The sequence below is a fragment of the Zingiber officinale genome, chromosome 8B, assembly GCF_018446385.1.
Source record: "Zingiber officinale cultivar Zhangliang chromosome 8B, Zo_v1.1, whole genome shotgun sequence".
Classification (NCBI taxonomy): Eukaryota; Viridiplantae; Streptophyta; class Magnoliopsida; order Zingiberales; family Zingiberaceae; genus Zingiber; species Zingiber officinale.
In genome coordinates this window covers 78,632,382-78,648,086 of record NC_056001.1, presented here as the reverse complement: position 1 = coordinate 78,648,086, position 15,705 = coordinate 78,632,382, and positions in this window count along the sequence as shown.

Sequence of the window (15,705 nt, the reverse complement as noted above, 5' to 3'; positions counted from 1 at the left end):
AGAACATATTGTTTAAAAAGACGGAACAACATTTGTTCTTTATTATAAACGAGTATCCTCTCTTGTCCAAACAAGAAACTGATATTATGTTCTTTGTCAAGGCAGGCACATAACAACAATCGTCTAATTCTAGTACTAGCCCAGAGATAGATGATAAGTTCCTACAGCAATAGCAGCAACTCGTGCTCCATTGCCTACTCGTAGGTCTATCTCACCCTTCGTCAATGCTCTTCTATTCCTCAGCGCTTGTACATTAGTACAAATGTGCGAAGCACATCCGGTATCTAATACCCACGATGAAGAAATAGAGAGGTTGACTTCTATAACATTTATACCTGAAGTAGAAATCTTATTTCTCTTCTTCTTAAGATCTTCCAGGTATTCTTTGGAGTTCCTCTTCCAGTGCCTTGCTTGTCCTTGATATAGGTGACAAAGATGTTCAACCATATCGTAAGCGCTCATCAACTCATGTTGCTTCTGAAGCTCAGAGTTCATGGTTGCGAGCATAAGACAAGACACATCTAATGCGTCATCTTGATGCTTCTTGTAAGCATCTTTGTCAGCTCGCGGGGCATTGGCAGGAGGAGCCTCCGGAATGGGCTGCTCCAGAACGTACAGTTTACGTTCCTGAGTGAGAACTATTCTCGAGTAGTCCCGGAAATTTGCTCCGTTGAGCTTGTCCTTCTTAAGGACGGATCGCAGAGAGAAAATGTTCGTATTTGACGTCATGGTTATCTACAACAGAAAATTTGCAGAAATAAATATCATATTCTTAAAATCATTTAATTAGGCCTTTTAATTAAATGATGCTCCCATTGAATTCTATAATTACTGGACAAGATCCACATCATACTAACCCTTGAGTTAGCTTTGGCTAATACGCCCAAGGCTTAGTATGATCGGTAGGTAACGATTACCAATTACATCTCTATGCAACTCTTATTTATAGAATCAATATCCGCATTTATATTAAAACTCGAGTTAGCTTTGGCTAATACGCCCGAGAGTTAATATAGATGTGATATTGACCTATCTTTCCAACTATTGGAAGAATGCCTATAGTTGACTCGATCCAACCGAGTAACTATGAATACTCAATCTAATTGAGTTTGTATTCACCCATGCGTTGATAGACGGGACCAATATTGTCCCTCCGTACCCTACCAAGATAATATGTATTGCTCTGCTTTGGCAGATTCAACAATACATGTGATCGAGGTAGTGATAGGTATCACGGCACGGTTAGGCATTTTAGAGTTGGTTCGATCTAGATCTAATCTAATCGAGAAGAATGTATCTTGTGCATGACTTAGATCTAATCTAATCGCAAGGGTGCATCATGTGCACGACTTAGATCTAATCTAATCGTTAAGGCACTAATTAATTAATTAATTATTAAACATGCATCAAATACATAATAATTAATTAATTAATCTATTTGTGATTTAGTCATGGCCCTACTACGATCTTCTCAAGCCAATGAGAAGATCGATTGGTCAACCTAGGGTCAACAGCTTCTCCAAGCGCCTCCCTTTGACCACCTTGTGTTGCTCGTGCCCGCCTCGGAACTCCGTCTCGTGTGGACCCTCCACCGCTCCAATTTGTACATTACAATTTGAAACTCGAGTTACATTCGAGTCTAAATCTAATTTACAACAAGAAAATATGAGAAGGCACGACGCGCAGGTCGCGAATATAATACAACACTCGCAAACACATAACGGCACGCAGGCCGTATTATGAATTACAACACAACCAATCATATTGGGCTTTGGGCCATGACTATCACAAATTAATATATATAATTCAAAATTATATATTTTCATAATTTTCAATAATTTTAAAATTAATTTTTACAATTTTACGAATAAAATTTCCCGGCGGTCCCGTTTAGCGGTTTCGGGCGCAATCGCGGAACGGATCCCCTTGCGGGGCCCAGGGGCATCGCCCCTACCCGCGATCTAACCATCGCGAGGGTTCCTTTGCGATCCAACAGCGCCTAAACCCGCTGTCCCAAAATGATTTGGGTCGAGACATTGCCGTTTCGGAAAAATCTTCCCGGCGGGTTCGTTTTTAGCGATTTCGAGTGCAATCGCGGAGCAAATCCCCTTGCGGGGTTAGGGGCAGTACCCCTACCCACGATCTAACCATCGTGAGTTGCTCCTTTGCGATCTAATGGCACCCAAGCTCGCTGTCCCAAAAGGATTTGGGGCAAAACGAAGCCGGTTTTGAAAGATCTTTCCGGTAGCCGAAGCCTACAAGTGCCGAGACACTTGTGCTTCGCTTCTACGGAAAAATTACCCATAAAATCATAAAAAACTAATTTTTACAGAAAATCACAGAAGGTTTTATTTTTCATAAAAATAAAAACAAACTCGTACAAGCCTTGCACGTGGCTCTGATACCATTAATCGCTTTTCGCGTCGCGGAAACCCCGAATCGCCCAAGCCACGGATCTCATGCAAGGTAAAACCGAACGAAAATACGAGTATGAGTTTGAAAAACTTTAATCTACAGTAGATCTACATAAGGATAAACCATTTATACCTTTGATGCGATGCCCTTCGCGTTCCCGCTCGTCCAAATGATGCCGGATCACAAGACCGTCAAGCGCCGGTCCTCTAGAAGTATCCACACGGACACACTAGATGGAAATGACCAAAAACCAGGGTGTGCTAGCACCTATGTGGTTCGGCCAAGGGAGGAGAGGGAGAGGGAGAGGGAGAGCTTGGGAGGGAGAAGGAGGAAGATGCACACAAGTGAATGAAAAATGAATTTCTTCACCCAAAACAAAGTGGCCGGCCACATTTCAAAATTCACATTAATTTCATTAATTGCAATTAATATGAAACCATAAAATCACATTAATTGCATTAATTGCAATTAATATGAAACCATTAAGAGAGTGGCTTTGTCACTTCCATGAGGTGGCACCCATGATGATGTGGAACATCATTATTGGTCCACCTAATGCCAACTCACCAATGAGGTGGCAAAAGGTCTAGTCAAAATTGACCTTTGGTCTTCCTTCTCAAGTCAAGTCAAACTTGACTCAATCTCTACCATGGTGGATCTAATCCAACCATTTGATTCGAGCCAACTTAATATAATGAATCTAATTCATTAAATTAAATTGATTCAATGAGTCAAAATCTAAATTAGACTCATTTAACACATGAATCAACTTGAGTCGAACTCAAGTTAGCCCAATTAGGATTACTCTTAATCCAATTTGATTCATCAAATGAATCTAATCCTCTTGGTTCATCATATGAACCTAATCTCCACCTAATTGTCCTAAGTGTGTGACCCTATAGGTTCTTGTAACGTTGGCAATGCCCTAAACCCATTTAGGAGCATAAGTAATGAGCGGTATCTAGCAACACATCATTACTACCCAAGTTACAAGAATGTCGAGATCCGACATCACCTTGTGACTACCAATTGTGACTACTCACAAAATAATGACAAGTGTCCTTCTATCCTAGACATCTAGATTGATCAATGTGAGGCATAGACCGTGTCATCCTCTAATCAATCTAAATCTTGAACTCCAAGTAGACTCACTCGATCAAATGAGCTCAACATCTACTGTTGACTCATTTGGGCATGGCCATGCACTTAGTGGTCTCACTCTATCAAGAATACCGATGTCGCTCCTGTCATATGGGAGGGATAGATCCCATCTACATCACTCACATCCCTCTACATAATTCGTTATATACCCAGTAATCGCCTTTATAGTCCACCCAGTTACGGGTGACGTTTGACAAAACTAAAGTACATAACTCCTTATGTAGGGATCCATGGTGACTTCAGGTCTAAGGACTAATAGTCATACTAATAGCCACATGAGAAAGTATATGACACTCATATAACGATCCATGATACTTTCTCATGGCGGGTCATTCAGTATACATTCTCTAATGCATACCCATGTGTCAGCTTGATATCTCTATATCCATGACTTGTGAGATCAAGTCATCGAGCTGTCCTACATGCTATTCTTATTGTATTAACATTGTCCCTGAATGTTAATACTCGACTAGGAATGATTTAGAGTAGTGTTCCCTATATCATCTCACTATCGATTCAACTAATCGATTGATATAGATATGAACCTTCTACTCAGAGACGCTATTATACTTAGTCTATTTGGCACTAATATAAATAAGTATAATAACCAAACAAATGCCTTTATTAATATACAAGAATATGATATACATGAGTCCATACAATCATCAAATGATTGGCTCTAGGGCTCTAACTAACACATACATCACTATGTATGAGTCCTAACAAATCAGTTGCTCTCTCGCTGTGCCCACTAAAGGGAGTCTTGGTCATCTTTCCTCGTAGGCATGACTCGCATACCTCATATGATTCAAAATCAAATGAGTCCAGCAAACCATCCTTATGGAGCTGGGATAAGCGCTTGTCATTTATATGACCTAAGCGACAGTGCCAGAGATAGGTGTGGTTCATATCGTTCGATTTGAATATCTTGGTACTAACGTTATAGATAGAGCTCTCAAGGTCTAGAATATAGAGTCCGTTCATCAGAGGTGCACTACAATAGAACATATCATTTAAATAGACAGAACAACATTTGTTCTTTATTATAAACGAGAATCCTTTCTTGTCCAAACAAGAAACTGATATAATATTCTTAGTCAATGCAGGCACATAACAACAATCGTCTAACTCTAGTATAAGCCCAGAGGGCAGAGATAGAAAATAAGTCCCTATAGCAACAGCAGCAACCCGTGCTCCATGCCTACTCGTAGGTCTATCTCGCCCTTTGTCAATGCTCTGCTATTTCTTAGTGCTTGTACATTAGTACAAATGTGCGAAGCACATCCGGTATCTAATACCCACGACGAAGAAATAGAGAGGTTGACTTCTATAACATTTATACCTGAAGTAGAAACCTTATTTCTCTTCTTCTTAAGATCTTCCAAGTATCCTGTGAAGTTCCTCTTCCAGTGCTCTGCTTGTCCTTGATATAGTTGACGAAGATGTGCAACCATATCGTAAGCACTCATCAACTCATGTTGCTTCTGAAGCTCAGATTTCATGGTTGCGAGCATAAGACAGGATACATCTAATGCGTCATCTTGATGCTTCTTGTAAGCATCTCGGTCTGCTCGCGTGGCATTGGCAGGAGGAGCCTCCGGAATGGGCTGCTCCAGAACGTACAGTTTACGTTCCTGAGTGAGAACTATTCTCAGGTTCCTGTACCAGTCCAGGAAATTTGCTCCGTTGAGCTTGTCCTTCTTAAGGACAGAACGCAGGGAGAAAGAGTTCGCATTCGACGTCATGGTTATCTACAACAGAAAATTTGCAGAAATAAATATCATATTCTTTTAAAATCATTTAATTAGGCCATTAATTAAATGATGCTCCCACTAAATTCTATAATTCTTGTGGAACAAGATCCACATCATACTAACCCTTGAGTTAGCTTTGGCTAATACGCCCAAGGCTTAGTATGATCGGTAGGTAACGATTACCAATTACATCTCTATGCAACTCTTGTTTATAAAATCAATATCTGCATTTATATTAAAACTCGAGTTAGCTTTGGCTAATACGCCCGAAGTTAATATAGATGTGATATTGACCTATCATTCCAACTATTAGAAGAATGCCTATAGTTGACTCGATCCAACTGAGTAACTTGGAATACTCAATCTAATTGAGTTTGTATTCACCCATGCGTTGATAGGCGGGACCAAGATTGTCCCTCCGTACCCTACCAAGATAATATGTATTGCTCTGCTTTGGCAGATTCAACAATACATGTGATCGAGGTAGTGATAGGTATCACGGCACGGTTAGGCATTTAGAGTTGGTTCGATCAAGATCTAATCTAATCGAAAAGGATGCATCTTGTGCATGACTTAGATCTAATCTAATCACAAGGGTGCATCATGTGCACGACTTAGATCTAATCTAATCGTAAGGCACTAATTAATTAATTACTTATTAAACATGCATCATATACATAAGCAATTAACTAATTAATATATTTGTGATTTAGTCATGGCCCTACTAAGATCTTCTCAAGCCAATGAGAAGATCGAATGGTCAACAGCTTCTCCAAGCTCCTCCCTTTGACCACCTTGTGTTGCTCGTGCCCGCCTCGGAACTCCGTCTCGTGTGGACCCTCCACCGCTCCAATTTGTACATTACAATTTGAAACTCGAGTTACATTCGAGTCTAAATCTAATTTACAACAAGAATATAAGAGAAAGGCACGACGCGCAGGTCGCGGAAAAATAAAAACATACAACACGCGCAAACACATAACGGCACGCAGGCCGTATTATGAATTACAACACAATCCAATCATATTGGGTTTTTGGGCCATGACTTTCACAAAATTAATATATAATTCAAAATTATATATTTTCATAAATTTCTATAATTTTAAAAATAATTTTTACAATTTTTACGAGTAAAATTTCCCGGCTGTCCCGTTTAGCGGTTTCGGGCGCAATCGCGGAACAAATCCCCTTGCGGGGCCAGGGGCAGCGCCCCTACCCGCGATCTAACCATCGCGAGGGTTCCTTTGCGATCCAACAGCGCCTAAACTCACTGTCCCAAAACGATTTGGGTCGAGACATTGCCGTTTCGGAAAAATCTTCCCGGCAGGTTCGTTTTTAGCGATTTCGGGTGCAATCGCAGAGCAAATCCCCTTGCGGGGTTAGGGCCAGTACCCCTACCCACGATCTAACCATCGTGAGTTTCTCCTTTGCGATCTAATGGCACCAAAACCCGCTGTCCCAAACGGATTTGGGGCAAAACAAAGCCGTTTTGGAAAAATCTTTCCGGTAGCCGAATCCTACAAGTGCCGAGACACTTGTGCTTCGCTTCTACGGAAAAATTACCCATAAAAACTATAAAAATCATAATTTTACAGAAAATTACAGAAACTTTAGTTTTCATAAAACCAAAAATTAAACTCGTACAAGCCTTGCACGTGGCTCTGATACCACTGTTGGGTTCTTCGGGCCGCGAAAACCGCTTTTCGCGTCGCGGAAACCGCTTTTCGCGTCGCGGAAACCTCGAATCACCCAAGGCCAACGGATCCGTGCAAGGAAAAACCGAACGAAAAATATGAGTACGAGTTTCAAAGACTCTAGATCTATACTAGATGAGAGTTATACCTTCGAAGCGAGCCCTTTCGCTTTCCCGCTCGTCCAAGGAATTGCCGGATCTCGAGAGTGTCAACGTAGACACTCCTCTAATGATATCCAAACGAACAAGGAGTGTCTCTCACACTCAAAGGATGGAGAAGAGAGCCCCAAGTGTGCTAGCACTTTCTAGAGCTCTCAGGTAGGATTTGAAAAGGGAGAAAAGAGAGAAAGGAAAGGAATCTCACATACTCCTCTAGGTGTCCTCCTTTGTGACCTTCACTTTACCCTTTTTCTTTGGACCTTAACACATTCCTCTTCACCTTTCTTGAAACTCTCGGCCAAGAAGGAGGAAAGGGAGAAGAGAATGGCTAGAGGAAGGAGATGAAATGAATGAGACCAATGAATGAAAATTCATTCCCATTCATTCACTTGTGTGGCCGGCCACATGAGTAACTCCTACTCATTTAATGTGGCCGGCCACATTAATGAGAATGGAGGCTTGTAACCTCCATGATGTGGCATACCATGATGATGTGGAGCATCATCATTGGTCCACATCTTGCCATCTCACTAATGATGTTGAAATTAGTCAAGTCAAACTTGACTCTTCCTCTCCCTCTCAAGTCAAGTCAAACTTGACCAAATCTCTTCCATGGTTGATCTAATCTAACCATTTGAATCAAGCCAACTTAATATAATGAATCTAATTCATTAAATTAAGTTGATTTAATGAGTCATAATCTAAATTAGACTCATTGAATACATGAATCAACTTGAGTCCAACTCAATTAGCCCAATTTGGATTACTCTTAATCCAATTTGATTTATCAAATGAATCTAATCATCTTGGTTCATCATATGAACTTAATCCAATTGGTTCATCATATGAACCCAATCTCCATCCACTTGTTCTTTGTGTGTGGCCCAATAGGTTCTTGTAACGTTGGCAATGTTTCTAAACTCCTTTAGAAACATAAGCAATGAGCGGCATCTAGCAATACATCATTGCTACCCAAGTTAAAAGAAATGTTGAGATCCAACATCACCTTGTGACTACTAATTGTGACTCCTCACAATATATGACATGTGTCCTTCTATCCTAGACATCTAGATTGATCAATGTGAGGCATAGACCGTGTCATCCTCTGACCAATGTAAATCTTGAACTCCAAGTAGACTCACTCAATTAAATGAGCTCAATATCTCATATTGACTCATTTGGGTATGGCCATACACTTCGTGGTCTTACTCTATCAAGAATATCGATGTCACTCCTGTCATATAGGAGGGATAGATCTCATCTACATCACTCACATCCCTCTGCATAATTTGTTACATACCTAGTAATCGCCTTTATAGTCCACCCAGTTACGGGTGACATTTGACGAAACCAAAGTACATAACTCCTTATGTAGGGATCCATGGTGACTTCAGGTCTAAGGACTAATAGTCATACTAATAGCCACATGAGAAAGTATATGACACTCATATAACGATCCATGATACTTTCTCATGGCGGGTCATTCAGTATACATTCTCCAATGTATACCCATGTGTCAGCTTGAAATCTCTATATCCATGACTTGTGAGATCATGTCATCGAGCTGACCTACATGCTAGTCTTATTGCATTAACATTATCCCTGAATGTTAATACTCAACTAGGAATGATTTAGAGTAGTGTTCCCTATATCATCTCACTATCGATTCAACTAATCGATTGATATAGGTATGAACCTTCTACTCAAGAACGCTATTATACTTAGTCTATTTGGCACTAATATAAATAAGTATAATAACCAAACAAATGCCTTTATTGATATACAAGAATATGATACAATGAGTCCATACAATCATCAAATGATTGGCTCTAGGGCTCTAACTAACAGGTTTGTATCGACCGAAATATGTTTCCCAGGAGGAAAGTCAAGACCGGTCGATTGACCAATACCTTGGAAAGATACTTGATAAAATATAGCCTAGGGCTAGTTAAGATAAATAACATAGAAGGTTGCCGATAGAAGTCTCATGACGATTAATAATCATTTAACTAAACCTAGTCATGATTAACTTCGACTGATACAAGGAACATTGGTACATTGAGTTATCAATGATATAATAGAAGTAGGAGAGGCGGGAAGAAATGCTAGAAACACTTTAAAGGAACTCATGAGGTAGGATAGAGGTAAATATTTCAAATAAGATAATTAATGAAGATATCTGCAATATGTGACTCTATGACAGGTATTATACATTTTGGCGGAAAATGTGTTTTTAGATTGTTTTGCAGGTGCTAAACGACAAAGAAGGTACATCTGGGGTACAAGAAAGATTCCTTAAATGTCATTCACCACAAGTACGCAGCTTACGTCATCTCATAACAAAATCTAACAAACCGGGGTCCACTTCATGACTACGGAGGTTATATGAAGTGGTATAAAAAGGGGAATCCTCTCCGTGGGTTAGGTATGTAGACATCATCACGCACATTTGTAACCCTAATTTTCAACTACTGTTCATCTTCTTCCTCCTTCCACACTAAGAGAGATCACTAACTTGAGCGTCGGAGGGCCTAGCCAGGGATTCCCACCCCGGTCTTAGGTCACTGACAATAGTGTTGGCTGGTCTCTTGTGTGCAGGAGGTCTCGGAAGCTCCGGATTTGGTTTTCTTTGTGATTGGATCGCTCTCCCGTCATCTGGTCTTCTTGCAAGGAGGGCATTCGGTGACTCTATTTTTTCCGATCCGCTTTGGGTTTCTCAGATCGTTGTTCTACAGGTATTATTCTCCATCAACAGTGGGTTTTTTCTCCTGGCTCTCCGTTTTGTCCAGCTTCTCAGACAGGATCAACCACGATGACATTTTCCCCAATACGGTCACCATTGGCTACAAAAGATAATGGATTTACCCCGATTCGGTGTCACAAAGTAAAGGATTGAAACTAGGGGACTGTGGGGTCATTGTGATAGGGGCCTTCTTGAGAAAGCGGTCATACTAACAATGTCTCCTCAAAAGTAAGCATCGTATTTGGGTAGACACATCAATATAGTCCTAAAAATCTATATCAGTATCTCGTGATAGGTTCACCTACATGTGAACAAATATAGAGACATGAAAATATACAATACGTAGGATGTCAACAATCATCGTGATGAAATCAAAATCTTAGGATCGTTTCCCCAAATCCAAATATCTCCTTCAACCACTTGCTTATTCTCAAACACTTGCTTGCTCTTGACCTTTTGCTGGGCTCTAGACTCTCAACTCTCTCTCTCTCTCATTCTCTCTCTATCAACTCACAAAACTTATGATTCTCTAGATAACTAGCTTCGTGAATTTGATCAGTACTTAATCTGCATTCCTTGTGTGATCAATACTTATTATTACTTGACAAGGACTGTACACTTATGGTTTCAACACATCAATAGGAGAGCCCAAAAGATAGTCATCTTTGAAGAGATCCAAGGAGCCAAAGATTTCAACCATCAAGGAGCACGTGGAAATCATCTCAAAGCGTCATCGACATCTACATATTGAGTTCTTCTTGCAGCTCTCTTTTTTCAAGTTGTAGAATGCTTTTAATGATGTCTTTATCTTGTTTCTCCATTGTGATGGAGTAGTCTCCTAAATTCTAGAATTAGGAAGTAGCTCGATGTTGAATTGATATTTGTAGTTATTCATCTCTTTTATTGCATGATGTATTGATCCATGATTTAATTGTTATTATGCATAACGTGCTAATATGTCTTAACAAACATTAGCATAGATCTTAGGAGGAGGAGGAGGAACTGAAAGAAAAACATGAATCTTGGACCTATAAAAACTAAATTTGATGGGTTGTTCACAAAAGTAGTTCAAACTCTCTTTAGGGTACCATTGGCTATCACAAAATGTAAAGGGTCTATCTTAGTTCGACTACCATTAAAGTAAGGGATGTGTTAGGGTAAATACAATAGTGTATTCTCGAAAGGGAGAATAAGATATCTTAGGATAGACCACCTTCAAGAATAATCAACATTGAGGTAAAAGAGATATTCACAACTACATTGTCAATGATCATTGTTATGAAATACCATCTCAAAGAATTGTCTCAAAGATTAGTTTTCTCCCCAGTTTTTAATTCTATTTTCATAATGCATTTGTTTCCACAACAATTCTCCCAATTTTGATTCATCTATGATCCTGTCTGAAGGCTAGGGAGATGGCGCGCTAGCTCAGGCGGATGGTCTATTGATCGGCGGAAGACTTCTTTAACCAGCGATGGAGCTCCTCAATGATTCTATGCACAATCTGACAATCTAACAAAGTACTAGTGAATAAATATTAGGGAAGGGGTCCCTAGTAAGGCCCTCTAACACTCAAGCTAGTACGTTTTCCGGAAAGTGGGTGAAGAAGAACCTAGAGATATACGTGAGAGTAAGGTTTAGATATTGTCAATTATATACCTTGCCAACGAAGACGATCCCCTCTTTATATACCACCTCTCATAACCTCCAGATCGTGAGGTGGCCCCTTGCATTGAAGTTTGTTAGGTGATGAAAAAAAGTATAGTCTGGGTGCTCCACAATAATAGTCTGAGGAATCTTTTTTCTATCCATGGATGTATCTCTTTTATCATTTATGCTTCGCGCCATTATTGAGGTGGTTAAAGGAATATGCTATAATTATTAGATGGCTTATGAGAGACATAAAAACCTTCGAAGAAGGCTTCAATGGAATATTCCCCGACAGGTTCAAGTAAGTTGTTATAATATTGTCAAAATTGTTTGTTGAGTATATCTCGGATGATCCATAAGTTTGTCCATATTTATACCTACCTTTGTATTAATCTACTCGGTCATGCATCAAATACTATAAAAATCTATTCAAAGACTGATATGGTGCCCCTAGTATGCCAAAAATCCATTTAAGGAGCCATATGATCGATTATATATTAAAGCAATATTTAAGAGACAATGATATCAGGTAATCTTAAATCTGGCCAACACTTACCCTGCTGGCCATTCATGTGAAGCCTCCAAAGGATAGGTGCCTTTAAGCTCGGGCGACCTTTTGACATCTGAGCGTATATTATGAGCTTTATGAGTATGAGTGTCTTTGATTTTGGCTGGCCTTTGCCTGGCTAGGTGGACACAGAGAAACTTATGTTCGACTATCCGGCCAATCATATATTAAGATCTTTATGAGGATAAGGGCACTAAACCCGATGGACCTTTTCTCGGCTGGGCATGCACAAAAAATCTACGTTCGACCAACCTTTATCCGACCTATCATTAACAAGAGCTTTGTGAAGCTAAGTGTCTTTGAGCATAGCCGAACTTTCATCCGTGATGTGAACCCACCGAGAAAGATATCTCAAGAACCCGCAACGAATTGAAAATAGAAAGAAGGAAGGTCTAAAGATGATAAGATGGATGAAAGAAACCTCAACCCAATGCTTAGAAAAGCATGAACCTTGGTATACGAGATGGAAGACGCCACAACCTTGGGATTGAGGTTGATAAGTCTTTGAACGCCACAAGGAGATGCCTTGATAAGTTCAAGTTCAATGAAGAACCAACAAGCGAGAGCCTCACCGTGCTTTAGATTGAAAAATATGTCAAAGATACATGTGTGGGCATCACCCCCTTTATTTATAGCTATAAGGTGACCAAAAAATCCTAAAAGGCAAAAAGAAAGCCTATTTAGTAAAGGCCTATGTAGACTACTTAGCCATTTTAAGCTTATGACTTTATTACAACCCAAATAAAAGTAGAAATTGAGTCTAAATTAAGCCAACATATCCCCACTACATAGACATGAGACTTAAGTGCTAATTAAGCTCATCTAAGGCTTGAATTAGGTTGACTATGATGAATGACTTGCTCTTGGTCAAACCTTCTTCAATGGTAGCTTTGGCCTTCACATCTTCAATTAGTACATTAAGTGTTTCCTTCATCTTTCTAGTCTTAGCCCTTGTAATTGGTCTTCCATTGATGCATAATGGATCATCATTAACATCTAGAGTGGGTTGACCATGATCCATATCGTTAGCTTGTTGCTCTCTTTCTTTGACTACATCATTCCCCCTTTCCCCAAAAGGATTTGTCCTCGAATCTTGATCACCTACATCAAAGGGAGAAAGATCAGAAACATTAAATGTAGCACTCACATTATACTCAATGGTAAGTCAAGCTTGTATGCATTATCATTGATTCAAGAAATGACTTGAAATGGACCATCTCCTCGTGGATGCAACTTAGTACGACGTTTAGTGGGAATCTTTCCTTCCTCATATGAACCCAAACCTAATCTCCGGGTTCAAAAATCACTTTCTTTCGTCCCCTATTGGCTTGCATAGCATATTGTTCAGTTCTCTTTTCAATTTGCAATCGAACTTTTTCATGCAGATGCCTCACAAACTCAGCTTTTCTGGTACCATCTAAATTGGCACGCTCAGAGACAGGCAAAGGTGACAAATCTAAAGGAGTTAAAGGGTTGAACCCATAAACCACTTCAAAAGGTGAAAAATTAGTAATAGAATGCACAGATCTATTATAAGCAAATTCAACATGTGGTAAACAATCTTGCCAACCTTTTAAATTCTTTTGAATGATAGCTCTCAATAAAGTAGATAAAGTTCAATTTACTACCTCAGTTTGTCCATCTGTTTGTGGATGACAAGTTGTAGAAAATAAAAGCTTTGTTCCCAATTTTGCCCATAGTGTCTTCCAAAAGTAGCTTAGGAACTTTGCATCACGATCTGAAATTATGCTCCTCGGTACTCCATGAAGACGCACGATCTCCCTAAAAAATAGATCAACAATATAGTTAGCATCATCTCTTTTACTACAAGGAATAAAATGAGCCATTTTAGAAAATCTGTCCACAACCAAAAAAATAGAATCCATACCACGTTTGGACCTTGGTAGTCCTAAAACAAAGTCCATGGAAATATCAACCCAAGGTTCACTAGGAATTGGTAAAGGTGTATACAGTCCATGAGGTAAAGATCTAGATTTTGCTTGCTTACATGTAATACACTTCTCACAAAATTTAACTACATCTTGTTTCATGTGTGGCCAAAAGAAATTCTCTACCAACACTTCTAGAGTTTTTCTTACTCCAAAATGTCCCATTAGTCCCCCACCATGAGATTCTTGGATTAATAATTCCCTTAATGAACAATTAGGCACACACAACCTATTCACTCTAAAAAGAAACCCCTCATGCCTATAAAACTTCCGAAAAGCAGCATGTTCATAAACTTCAAACACATTTCCAAAATCAGAATCATTAGAATATAGATCTTTAATGTATTCAAATCCTAACAATTTAGTGTTTAAAGTATAGATCAAGGTATACCTTCTAGACAAAGCATCGGCAACAATGTTTTCCATGCCTTGTTTATAATTGATCACATAAGGGAATGATTCAATGAATTCTACCCATTTTGCATAACGCCTATTCAACTTACTTTGGCTCTTCAAATGCTTCAACAATTCATGATCAGTGTGAATAACAAATTCTTTGGGCCACAAGTAATGCTTCCAAGTCTCTAAAAGCCTCACCAATGCATACTTCTCCTTGTCATAAGTTGGATAGTTCAAAGTTGCTCCGCTAAGTTTCTCACTAAAATAAGCAAGGGGTCTACCTTCTTGTATTAGCAAAACTCCAATACCAATTCCTGATGCATCACACTCAATTTCAAAAGTTTTAGCAAAGTTAGGTAATGCAAGTAATGGTGCCGAACATAGCTTCTCCTTAAGTAAGTTGAAAGTTGTAACTTGTTTACTATCCCAACAGAACCCAACATTCTTTTTAACAACTTTAGTCAAGGGTGCAGCTATAGAACTAAAATTTTTAACAAACCTTCTGTAGAAACTTGCCAACCCGTGAAAGCTACGTACCTCAGTTATCGTTTTTGGTGTTGGCCACTCACGAATTGCCTTAACCTTTTCTTCATCAATTGCTATTCCCTTAGCACTAACAATATAACCAAGAAACTCTATCTGAGTAGTGCAAAAAGAACATTTTTGAAGGTTAGCATACAATTTTTCATTTCGCAAAACAAGTAGAACTTTTTGTAAATGGTTGACATGCTTATCTAAATTCTTACTATAAATCAAGATGTCATCAAAATATACTACAACAAAGTTCCCAATATAAGCACGCAAAATATGGATCATTAATCTCATGAAAGTACTAGGTGCATTAGTTAGCCCAAATGGCATGACTAACCATTCGTACAAACCATACCTAGTCTTAAAAGCAGTTTTCCATTCATCTCCCTCACACATACGAATTTGATGATAGCCAGACTTCAAATCAATTTTAGAGAAAATACAAAAACCATATAGTTCATCTAGCATATCATCTAATCTAGGAATAGGAGGACGACACTTTACCGTAATTTTGTTGATAGCCCTGCAATCAACGCACATTCTCCAAGTTCCATCCTTCTTAAGCACAAGTAAAACAGGAACTGCACAAGGACTCAAACTTTCTCGAACATACCCTTTTCGCATCAACTCTTCAACTTTCTTTTGAAGCTCCTTCATCTCCATAGGGTTGCACCTATAGGCTG